The following is a 13,196-nucleotide window of genomic DNA, read 5'->3' as shown; positions in this document are numbered from 1 at the left end:
TAGCATAAGTGGATATCAAACGGGAAGTGTTGCCTGCTACATTATAATACAACAACTATGAAACTCCAAGTGAGTTTCTGACAAGATACATGTTTTCAGAGGAACAATCTTCATGTTAGTCTGGGCCTTCTAAGAAGCAGTTGTTAGGGTGACATTAAATGTGCAAGAATTTTATTAGAGGAAACACTTGTGAGAGAGGATGAGGAGGGAGCCAGGGAGAGCCATCAGATAGATGGAAGTTAAAAACAGTGAAAGAGGTGGGGAGAGGTTGGTGGAAGTGTCCTAGACTGCTGTACAGTCTAAGGAGGATTTGGCAAGGCGACTGGGAATGCTCAAGCCAAAATTGCCATGACCAGGAGTCCTCCTAGGAAGGAGCTTGCTTTATGATCTGTGCTGCACTCAGTCACTGGCCAGATCAGCCCATGGAAAGCTTGGTCTTTGGTGCAGATGTGGTGGAAGATTCCAGAGTATGGCAGCACCTGGGGCCCTTGGGCAATTTTGCTCCCTATAGTTGGTAACCGCAGTCCCCAAACGGGCTTTTTCAATTATTGGCGCTTTTCACCAGTTTCAAGGCTTAGAAGAAGATTATAAAAGAGGCGATTTCATGAGGAGGATTTTACATTGTTGTTAGGCTTCCTCATGCCCCTTCAAGTCTACTGAGTGGGGCTTCAATGGCACTACTCAGGGGTCTTGATATGTGTCCCTTGAGTTTTCAGAAGTACCGTAGTGCCTGACTCCATCTGAGAAATCCCAGGGTAGGAAGAATGGGCCAGTAAGAAGTTTGGGCAGAGGAGTAAAGGAGAGTTGCTATGTTGGAATCAGCTGTGATTCCCATAGTTTGTCCAGGCAGATGATGTTTGGAGTGTTTCTTGTGCACCAAATATGTACCACTTGAGAGAAAGAGCTGGCCTGGAGCTCTTTTGACTCTCGCCCAAGAGGACTTCCTGGAAAGGAAAAGGGGCTCTCAACAGAGAGAGTGCATGTGGTGTGGATTATCAGAAAATCTGGAGCTACAGGAGGAGCGGTAACTGGGGAAACAGAATGTGTTGCCCATCTAGGATGACCAGCTTATTCAAGTTTGCTTGGAACTCTCCCTGTTTTAGTACCAAAAGTCCCGATTCTCAGGAATCCCTCAGTCCCAGACCACTCAGGATGGTTGGTCATTCTGCCTGTCACAGGAGTTACAGTCAGAAGGCACTCTGGCAGGGAACCTCCAAAATCCACCAAGTCACCCATGAGAATAAGAGTCAAGTCGAAATATCAAGTAGGCTCAGAATATGTGAAGCCAGTTTATGATAATGTCAGTATTAAAGTGGATTTTGTCAGGGCATAATTGGAAAATGTGCTGGAGCAGGACCTTCTTTTCCACACCATCCTTTAGGAGTGTGTATCATGTGCTCAGACTGCCATAACATTGTATCACAGACTGGGTAGCTTTAACTACAAAACTTTATTTTCTTAAAAAGGTGGACCATGAGAGACTATGGACTCTGAAAAACAACCTGAGGGTTTTGAAGGGGCGGGGGGTGGGAGGTTGGGGGAACCAGGTGGTGGGTATTAGGGAGGGCACAGAGTGCATGGAGCACTGGGTGTGGTGAAAAAACAATGAATACTGTTACGCTGAAAATAAATAAAAAATTTAATTAAAAAAAAAGTCCAAGATCAAGGGTTTGGCCAATTTAATTTCTGGTGAGAACTCTTTTCCTAGCTTGCAGATGGCCATCTTCTTGCTGTGTCCTCACCTGCCTGGGTGAGGAGAGAGGCGGGGATCGGAGGTATCTCTGATGTTTTTTCTTATAAAGACACTAATTTTATAGGATCAGGGACCCACCCTTGTGACCTTATTTAACCGTAACTCTCCCAATATAGCAACATTCAGGGATTCAACATATGAATTTTAAGGGGACACAATCATTCAATACGTACCAGGGTAACTCTGAAACACAGAGATACTTTATTAAGGGGGTTGGGGGGAATCATGAAAATACTAGCTGTTTCATGCCTCGCATCCTTAAGGAGAAGATACACATTCGTGACACTGAAGCCCTGTATCTTTTTATGAACAAAAGTAAAAGTAAAAGTAAACATGAATAAAAGTAAACATAAGCTCTTCAGATATTATCTTAATCATGTCAAGGTAAAGGTGAACCCCGTGAGAGGCCTGTGCTGGTGGTTTGGTTTTGTTTTGGTTTAGTTTGGTTTCTGTCCTGTAGAGCAGAGGAATTGACAAGCTAATGTTCACATTACTGGACCCATAGAGAACCCCACAATAGACTGTGTACACAGTGATCATGACTTGGATGAAACAGGGATTTAATAAACAGTGGAACTGTTGGATATGGTGCTGCCTGTATTTACGGTGTTTGACATTTTTTTTAAAAGTTACAAGGGATTGGCTAATCAGAGAATGTATCTTCCTGATCTTTCTTACAGATATAGTTGCAAGACACTAGATCAAAAGGTCAGTAAAATCAGAATGAAGTGCTACAATCAATTCTTTGCCTCTAGGCTAAGAGCAAGTGTAGGAATGAAATGCTGTTAAGAAAGTCCCTAATATCTACTTGAGTCCCTTTAGGAAGCAGAGTTAGTTTTTAATTCCTTGAGACTTTAGTAGTAGGAGCTAATTTTAGGGGTGAGCACAGAGTAACAGAAAGCACCAAAATAAAAGTTATTTATTATGCTTTTTATATGATATAATTTTTTTCAGTTGAAATTAGCTTGGGGTTAGAACAGTGATTTATGGGGTGAGGATGCCAGGCTCCTGCTACCTTATTGCCCCACTGTGTGTGATTTCCATTTTCCAAAGTCATTTCCTGGTCCAGGATGGCAGCTAGAGCTCTAGTCTTCTAGTGAACAGAAAGATGGAGAGTAGAGAGTAGCATACATTTTCCATTTAAAGGCAATTCCTGGAAGCTGTACACAAACTTCTGCAAGAGAGGCTGGAAAAGGCAATAATTTTTTTCCTAGTAAGTCAGAACCCAGCTAAAAGATTTTACTACTCTAGAACAGAAGTCAGCAAACTATGGCCCACGGGCCAGCCACCTATTTTTCTAAATAAAATTTTACTGAGGGGCGCCTGGGTGGCTCAGTGGGTTAAAGCCTCTGCCTTCAGCTCAGGTCATGATCCCAGGGTCCTGGGATCAAGCCCCGCATCAGGCTCTCTCCTCAGCGGGAAGCCTGCTTCCTCCTCTCTCTCTCTCTGCCTGCCTCTCTGCCTACCTGTGATCTCTGTCTGTCAATAAATAAATAAAATCTTTAAAAAAATTTTTTACTGAAATACAGTGCTGCCAATTTTACCTATTGTCTATGGATACATGTGTTTTTTTGTTTTTTTGTTTGTTTGTTTGTTTAAACACACTAAGTACTTTTTAATTTTAATTCCAGGATAGTTAAAATACAGTGTTATATTAGTTTCAGATTTACAATATAGTGATCCCAAAATTCAGTATATTACCCAGTGCTCATCAAAATAAGTGTACTCTTTAGTCCCTTTCACCTTTTACTCATCCCCTCACCAACTTCCCTTCTGGTAACCATCAGTTCATTCTCTATAGTTAAGCATCTGTTCCTTGGTTTTCCCCTCTCTTTTTGTTTGTTTCTTAAATTCCACATATGAGTGAAATCATATGGTATTTGTCTTTCTCCGATTGACTTATTTCACTTAGCATAATACTCTCTAGCTCCGTCCATGTCATCGCAAATGGCAAGATTTCATTCTTTTTTACGGTTGAATAATATTCCATTGCTTATATAGATAGCACATCCTCTTTATCCAACAATTAATCAATGGACACTTGGGCTGCTTCCATATCTTGACTATTGTAAATAATGCTGCTATAAAAATGGAGGTGCGTATATCCTTTTAAATTAGTTTTCTTGTATTTCTTGGGTAAATACTCAGTAGTGCCATGGCTGGATCATAGGGTAGTTCTATTTTTAACTTTTTGAGGAACCTCCATACTGTTTTCCACAGTAGCTGTACCAGTTTACATTCCCACTAACAGTGCATGAGGGTTCCTTTTTCTCCACACCCTCACCAACACCTTGTTTCTTGTATTGTTGATTTTAGCCCTTCTGATAGTTGTGAGGTGATACCTCATTGTAGTTTTGATTTGCTTTTCTCCCTGATGATGAGTGATGTTGAGCATTTTTCATGTGTCTTTTGGCCATCTGTATGTCTTCTTTGGAAAAATTTCTGTTCATGTCCTCTGCCCATTCTTTAATTGGATTATTTGTTTTGGGGGCATTGAGTTGTATAAGTTCTTTCTCTATTTTATAGGAATACATTTTTTAAAAGCAGCTTTATTGCTAGATGATGTGCATGCTATAAAATTCAGTCATTTAAAGTGTACAATTCATTGTCTTTCAGTGTCTTCACAGAATCATGCATCTAGCACCCACATCAATTTAGAACATTTTCATTGCCATGAAGAAAACCCCACACTGCTTAGATGTTGTCCTTGAATTCCCCATTTCTTCTCCCCATCCAAGACTGAAGCAACTAGTAATTACTTTCTGTTTCTATAGATTTCCCTATTCTAGGCTTTTCATATCAATGAAATCATACAATATGTGATCCTTTGTGCCTGGCTTTTTTCACTTTACATAATGTTTTTAAGGTAGCCTGTATTAGTACTTTATTCCTTTTTATGGCCAAATAATATTCCATTGTATGGATATGCCCATATTGTTGATCCATTCATCAGTTGATTGACATTTGAGTTGTTTTGAGAAAGCAATAATCCTTTATTCTTTTAAGACACTGAAATAAAACAGACTAGCAGGTAATCTGTTCTAATACATCAACATTTTAAAACATTACCTTGTGGATTTTGATGGGACTAACTGATTTGGGCAAAAATATTTTGTAAAAATATCAATTATATAAATAAATGTGATTGAGATTTAACCAAGGCTTATAAAAAATGATACAGTACTTCAGCTATTGGCAGTCCCTCTTCAGAGTTACATACGACTCCCAAATTTTTTGTGGAAGGCTTCTCAACAATGCTCAAAAATGAGCTGTTGCCTACAGATTATGGGAAGATAAGGACATGGGTGATCTAGAAGACAGAGTCAATTACCCTAATGACAAGGAAAAAGTTCTCACCATGTGTATCCAACACTGGAATCTTGCATCATTTACATTATTCTAAATGTATTCTGTGGAGGCAAGAGAATTCAGAGCAGCAGTTTGAATGTCAGGTAAGTGGTTTTTCACAAACCATTCCCCTTTCACCTAGGACAGACTTGGAGGTAAGTGCACAGGCTGTATGATGGTTCTAAGAAGCCTTTGATAAAGCTGAAGAGGGTGGCATTCGCCAGTGTTTAGCCACCATCCCCAGCATGAGACTTGGGTAACAGAAGTATAGCACTGAGATAGAGTGACGCTGAGATGCATAGAGAAACTGAGGCAAGAGACCGGTGGAAAAAGATCTGAAAAATTTTACATCTCTGTTCCTGGGAGTTTTTGAGACCCCCGAATCATTTCTGCCCTTTCATTAGTTGTGTGTTCAACTTTTCATTTCTTTCTTTTTTTTTTTTAAAGATTTTATTTATTTATTTGACAGACAGATCACAAGTAGGCAGAGAGGCAGGCAGAGAGAGAGAAAGGAAAGCAGGCTCCCTGCTTAGCAAAGAGCCCGATGCGGGGCTCAGGGCTTGATCCCAGGACCCTCAGATCATAACCTGAGTCAAAGGCAGAGGCTAAACCCACTGAGCCACCCAGGCGCCCCTCAACTTTTCCTTTCATTACAAAGGATATCAAACCTTAATATTTTTCTAATAAATCTATTTTTGGACAGTTTGAAACCAAAAGAAAGACTCAATGCATGCATGATTGTTTCAATAATTAGGCAAGAGGTGGGGGGGTCTCTTTCTACCCTAGAATTCCCATTATACTGAGTTAACTATTCTTTTTTTTTTTTTTAAAGATTTATTTATTTATTTGACAGACAGAGATCACAAGTAGGCAGAGAGGGGAAGCAGGCTCCCCGCCGAGCAGAGAGCCCGACGTGGGGCTCGATCCCAGGACCCTGATCACGACCTGAGCTGAAGGCGGAGACTTTAACCCACTGAGCCACCCAGGCGCCCCCTGAGTTAACTATTCTTAACAATTTGTTTGGTATCTTCCCATATTATTTCTAGGCATTTTATACATATGAAATATCACCTTATGTTTACTTTCATTTACATTTGACAGTTTTACTTAGCAGTGTTGTGGAATTCTTTCCACATTAAGACATAGAAAATGTACCCCATCTTTTTTTTTTCCCACATTTTAAGTGTCATCCTATTTTTTTGGCCAGGGTTGTAGATACCAACTTTATTTGGGACCAAAGAAATTTTCACAATTTTTGGAAAGAACTAGAAAAACTGTAGCAAATTATAATTTACCCTGAGATCTGAAGGTCCTATCTGCACACAGGCACTGGCCATTGTTATGTTTTTGTAGGAGATACAAACCTTAGAAAGCCCAAGTACAGCCTCTGGCTTTTCCAAATTCTATGCTAATTTCAGACTAGAATCTTTAGCATTTCATGATGTAGTTCTTTGAACATTAATACACAGGGATACATACATCCTGACAAATACCTTTTAGATTCCAAACCACTTTCATGTGTAAAAGCCCTGGTGTGTTTAAGATTCAGACTCCTGGGCCCCATCTCAAGATTCTGGAATGGTATGATAAAAAAAAGACAGAGTCAAGGAGGAAAAACCTTGGGCTCAGGAATTATATCCTTCACAATTGCTTCAATCCTATCACTTTGTCCACTCTTTAGAATGCCCCATCAAAACTGAGTTTTCCCTTTTGGAGTGCCTGACTGGCTCAGTTGGTAGAGCAAGTAACTCTTAATCTGAGGGCCTTGAGTTCAAGCCCCATGCTGGGTAAGAGCTTACTTAAACAAAACATAACCAACCGAGTCTTCCCTTTTGAGCCATGTATTACAGTTAAAGGGTGTATTCTCCCACTCATTGTAAATTCAGAATATACAATGCAAATTGGCCTTTCAACTCTAAGATACATACATGTGCTATCATTCTCACTTTATAAATGAAAATGTTCTAGTTAGGTATTGGGCCAAGTCCTCTAAGTGCTGGTGCTCTCTCTTCCACACTTTCTGAGGGGAGTTGACAGAGAGTCTCAGGCCCTCATACCCTCACTCCTGGAAATCTGTTAGGTGGGTTTCTGATATACAGGTCGGGAGGTAGGGGTGCTAAAGAATTTACACCCAGACCAGAAAAGAAAAGCACTTGTTAGCATTTAATGAACCTCTCCCCGGGGGGGAGAGGTTCAAGCTACTAGAACACAGGCGCCCCCGACACCCTTAATCTTCTCCTCTGCTCTTCTACTGAAGAATTTGGCCTTCACGATGACAGGCTGTTTTGGGAGTTTTCCCTTTCCCAAAACTTTGTAGTAGCCAGATTGCACCACATCAATGATAGGAGCAGCTCCAGTCTTGTTTTTGGTGGCATTTACCCGTGTCTGCTCACTGACTAAGGTCCATAGTTTATCAAGGTTGACAGTTAGGCAGAAGCTCTGGTTCCTCTTTAAGTGGTAATGTCTCATACCAACTTTTCCAAAGTAACCTGGGTGATATTTGTCGAAGTTGATCCTGTGGTGATGCATGCCACCAGCATTACCTCGGCCTCCTGGGTGCTTCCAGTGCTTGCCGATGTGGCCGTAGCCGTGGCTCATGTGGCCCCGAAGTTTCCGGGTCTTCCTCAGTCTTGGAAGGCATGTCGGCAGCCCAGACGGAAAAGCTGTACCCCATCTTTTTAATAGGTACATAATATTCTATTGCATGGTGTGCCCCAGTTTATTTAACCAATTTCCTATTGATGAATATTCAAAGGATGTTCCCAATTTCAAGACAAAAGTATAAACTTCTTTCATTCATTTTGCCAATATTGTGCCCATGCCATGTGCCAGGCACTTCCCCAGGCAAGGTAATTTTTTTTTTTTTACAGATTTATTTATTTATTTATTTATTTATTTGACAGGCAGAGATCACAAGTAGGCAGAGAGGCAGGCAGAGAGAGAGGGGAAAGCAGGCTCCCTGCTGAGCAGAGAACCCAATGTGGGGCTCAATCCCAGGATCCTGGGACCATGACCTGAGCCGAAGGCGGAGGCTTTAACCCGCTCAGCCTCCCAGGCGCCCCTAGCCAAGGTAATTTCTTCAGTTTCTTTTTGTGGGACAGAGAAGAAATAAACAAGAAAACAAATATATGTGAACTAAATAATTTCACGTAGTAGTAAGTTCTGTGAAGAAAATAAAAATGTGGGAGCCTGGGTGGTTCTGTTGGTTTGGCAACTACCTTTGGCTCAGATTGTGATCCTGGAGTCCCAGGATCTAGTCCCATATCAGGCTCCCTGCTCAGTGGGGAATCTGCTTCTCCCTCTGACCCTTTTCTCCCCTCTCATGCTCTTTCTCCCTCTGAAATAAATAAATCTTTTTTAAAAAAGAAAAGAAAAATGGATATTTGATAAAGAATTAAAAGTGTGGGTGTAGAACTTCTTTAGGTGGGGGATCTCAGCTGTTTTTACAAGGTGATATTTGCCTAAATGCTGATACAAAGGAACCAGTCCTGTGAGGTCAGGGCAGAAGGAAAACCAGGAGCAAAGGTCCTAAGGCAATAACAAGTAGGCAATTTACAGGAAAAGAAATGAGGCCAGTGTATCAGTTACAGTTCTTAGTTACACTCAGTGGAAACAAGTGTAACAATTTAAGGAGAAAAGAAATTCACTGAAAAATACTGGGCAACTCACAGAATCTCTGGGATGGCCAGAGGAGCTAGCTTGGAGAGTATCTGATAAGATGAATTCCGAAAATCCCACCATAGCACTGGTCTAGTGGGGACTTAGCTGCTGCGACTGCTGGTTGGAGATTCACTGGCTTGCATGAAAGACAATATTAACCTCTGCTGGCTCTGAAATTTAAACCTACCTGCCACCATCACCCTGTCCTTATTTGCAGTACCAGCGTCTAATTTAAATCCTGTAGAAGTGCCCCACTAATGCAGACCTTAGATGCATATCTTTGCACTTTTGTACTGATATTTCTATAACCAAATTCCTGGAAGTGCTGGGTTTGAAGAGAAGTGCATGTAATGTTTTTTACTAAATCACATTCCCTGAAATGTGATACTGATTTACACTCCCACAACACAGTAGATGAGTATGCCAGTGTCCTCAAAGCCCTGTCAATTCCGTATTTGTGTTTTAGAGTAGTCTTCTAAAACTGGATACACCTAGGCTTGACTCTGGCTCCGTGACTTAATAATTGTGTGTCATTGGGCAAATTAGTCCATTCCCTGGGTTTCATTTACCTTGTATATATATTACATGCTATATATGATGCCCATGCTGCTGACACTGCTAGTTGTCCCCTAATATCCATTCTCCCCTTTTTCTATATCTGTAAGATCCCAATTTTTAGTTAGATCCATGACTATCCAGAATGAGTACTAAGTTACTAGCTTCTCTTAGTCATAGTCACCATCAAACTCTACAGAATGAGTGTTGCCGGTTTTTAAGACAATACTAGAGATAATAGTGAGGCATTTTTATTTATTTATTTTTTCAAATAGGGTCCACACCCAGCATAGACCCCAGTGCAGGGCTTGAATTCACAACCTTGAGATAGAGACATGATCTGAAATCAAGAGTCAGACACCCAACTGAGACACCCAAGGCACCCCAAATAGTGAGGCACTTTTTAAAGGAATGCTACATCACAAGCATTCTTTATGGTACAGAGGATAACGCTGTGTAGAAAAATTCAGATATATATGCTTCTAAATTAAGGTGATTGAAAATAGACTCTGAATGTGAAGAAAAAATTTAAGTATCTTAAATGATTTATTTTGCTTGCATATCCTTTTTCATATATGGACAGAAGTGGTATATAATTCAGCTCATGTCTAAATTAATCAAAAAGTTATGTTTCAATAAATACACAACAGAAATTCTAAGTGATAAGAAAGTATTGTCACAATTTAATTTGAAGTGGGTTTTTGTATTCTCAGATTCATTTAAAAATATAAACAGTACTGGTCCCGAATCTTCATTCTTACCATCTTCTATAGTACCAGGACTCTCAAATGTAGTAGGACATAGGACTGCTAAAAATAAAGATTCAGACCCTTTGCAGTTAGATCATATGACTTAGTTCTGGCCAATGACACATGAGCGTAAGAGATGGGTGTGGATCTCAAGGCATGCCTTTAAAAGGAAAAGTGGTGCCCTTTCCTTCTACTACACCCATCCCTACTGATCAGAATCAAGATATAGTGATGAGTCATGTTAGGCCATAAACCAAGGGTAGCAAACTCAAAATGACCGAGCAATGAGACAGAAGGAGTTTGGTTTCCTGACACTGTAAGTCACCATACCAATCATGGATTACTTAAATCTACGTTGTTACATAAGGGAGAAATAAATTCCTATCAAGAATATATATGCTGTATCCTGGGTCTCAGGATATAACAGGAGCTGAACCTATACCCTAATGAATACAATTCCCTTCATAGAACTGTGAATATTATTAAACTAGATAATGTATATAAAATATTTAGCAGAGACATGTAATAAATGTGTGCTAAAGTAACTTGCCTTAAAGTCTCAAAACAAGCCATGGCAGGTTATTGTTTTTATTTTTAATTTATTTGACAGAGATCACAAGTAGGCAGAGAAGCAGGCAGAGAGAGAGGAGGAAGCAGGCTCCCCGCTGAGCTGAGAGCCCGATTCGGGGCTCGATCCCAGGATACTGGGATCATGACCTGAGCTGAAGGCAGAGGCTTTAACCCACTGAGCCACCCAGGCACCCCGGCAGGTTTTAAAATTTAGTTAAATTTCCATTTTTCCTTTCTCTGTGCATTTAATAAACACTAACTGAGCTTTTACTATGTGCCCTGGATCCAGAATAGGGAACAAATACAATAATATGGAGTAATTAAATACAGTGAAAAGCAAGGTGCTACAGTAGGGGTGTTTACCCTCCAGGAGCAGGTCTTGAGATGAAGGAAATGTCTGATGTTACTGGGTAAGAGTGAGGAGCAACCAGACATAGGGAGCTCAGATACCAAAACCAGCAGCACGTCTTCACCCCACAGCTCTTTGTATAACACAGAAAACAACCCTGAGCAACTTGCTTTCATCTCTCCTACCAAGAAGGCTGCATTGAGAACTAGCAGGAAATCATAACTGCAAGGATGAGTTCATAGTAAATTACCACAAGCCACTTAAGGAATATAAACTCTGAGAGAAAAACCAAAAAGGAAAACTCACACTCAGTCAAACAACTAATAACTAATACGTAAAATTAATATTCTCAGATAGGAAGGTATTTGATACACAAAGCAAGAACAAATGACTTTTCAAAAAATACTTAAAGATTTTTATAAATGAGAAATATAATTGCTGGGAATAAAAGCTCAATACATGGGCTGAACAGAGAGTAGACATAGCTGAAGATTGGTGTAGTGAGTTGGTCCATGGGACAGCAGGAGGGAATGATAATAAGATAAGAAGAATAGATTGCTGTATATAGGGCTTACTATCTTCAAAGCATTGTTCCAAACTATTTACAGATCTAAAACTCACATAATTCTCATAACAAGACTGTCAGGACCGCACTAGGATTATTCCATCATACTGATGAGAAATATATGGGACAGAAAGTATTATAACTCACCCAAGTTCACACATCTAATAATTAGGATAGCCAGGCTTTGAAACCAGGGGCTGGTTCCAGAGTCTTTTAAACACTAGGCTATTCTGGGATAATGGAATGTTTAAATGAAATATTGAGACATATAAAGGATGAATCCAAAAGCATTAACATTCATGAATTCCAGGAGGAGAGAATACAGGGAATAGAGGGGAAGAAATAACAGATAAAAGATACAAATCCTTGGGGCGCCTGGGTGGCTCAGTAGGTTAAAGCCTCTGCCTTCGGCTCAGGTCATGATCCCAGGGTCCTGGCATCGAGCCCCGCATCGGGCTCTCTGCTCAGCAGGGAGCCTGCTTCCTCCTCTCTCTCTCTCTCTGCCTGCCTCTCTGCCTACTTGTAATCTCTGCCTGTCAAATAAATAAATAAAATCTTTTTTTAAAAAAAGATACAAATCCTTAAATTGAAAGCATCCTTCCTAGTAGAATAAATGAGAAACATGGAAAATAGTATGATGAAGGTTGAACAAATTGTAGTGAAATTTTAGAGAATCAAGAAGGAAAGAGTAGATCTTAATTGTGCTTGCAGGGGGAAAAAAAGGCAACTATTATTTGAGGTGATGAAGTTGTTAACAGCTTCCTTGTAGTAAACAATTCACAATGTATACATATGTCAAAACGTCATGTTGTACACTATATACAATTGGATTTGTCAATTATAACTCAATAAAGCTTGGAAAAGAAGTCCAAAAAGTTGTCCAAAAAGGTATCAGAGATAACCTACAAAAGGGATGAGAGTCATTGAAGTCAGATTTTCGTCAACAATACTGAAATCAAGAAAAAAAAATGAGTATGTTCAACATGTTAAGAAAAAGAATTTTGAACCCAGCATTCTAGAGTTACTCAAAGCATCTTCCAAATTCAGTGGTGAAACAAGAACATTTTAAGACATTTCGATGACTCAAAAATTGATCACCCACAGATCCCCTGAGCAAACTGCCAAAGGAGCTCTTCTACAAAGAGAAGGCAGTGAAATCCAAGAAAAAAAGGTGGACATATATTTAGTAAAATTTATTATTAAGTAAATATTTGTAAAATGCTTTTCAGTAGCACTCTGGCATTGATGTCAGATTGTGTTTTCCAAAAATGGACATAGGAATGCGTTCAGTTCCACACGCTTTTCCAGAAACTTCTCATTCTTCATCAAGAGGGAAAACTCAACACACACAAAACAGACAATCATATTAAAAAATGGGCAGAAGATATGAACAGACACTTCTCCAATGAAGACATACAAATGGCTATCAGACAAATGAAAAAATGTTCATCATCACTAGCCATCAGGGAGATTCAAATCAAAACCACATTGAGATACCACCTTACACCAGTTAGAATGGCCAAAATTAGCAAGACAGGAAACAACGTGTGTTGGAGAGGATGTGGAGAAAGGGGAACCCTCTTACACTGTTGGTGGGAATGCAAGCTGGTGCAGCCACTTTGGAGAATAGTGTGGAGATTCCTCAAG

General features: G+C 40.0%; 1 pseudogene across 1 annotated transcript; it reads right to left on the bottom strand.

The window, feature by feature from the left end:
- Window positions 1-7,294: 7,294 nt before the first annotated feature.
- Window positions 7,295-7,775, bottom strand: LOC308354996 (large ribosomal subunit protein uL15-like; annotated as a pseudogene). The gene has a single exon. The product of its transcript is annotated as a large ribosomal subunit protein uL15-like (transcript).
- Between the last annotated feature and the right edge of the window lie 5,421 nt (window positions 7,776-13,196).

The sequence above is a fragment of the Martes martes genome (genome assembly GCF_963455335.1).
Source record: "Martes martes genome assembly, chromosome: 14".
In the NCBI taxonomy this organism is placed as follows: Eukaryota; Metazoa; Chordata; class Mammalia; order Carnivora; family Mustelidae; genus Martes; species Martes martes.
This window is presented reverse-complemented; position numbering and strand designations above follow the sequence as displayed.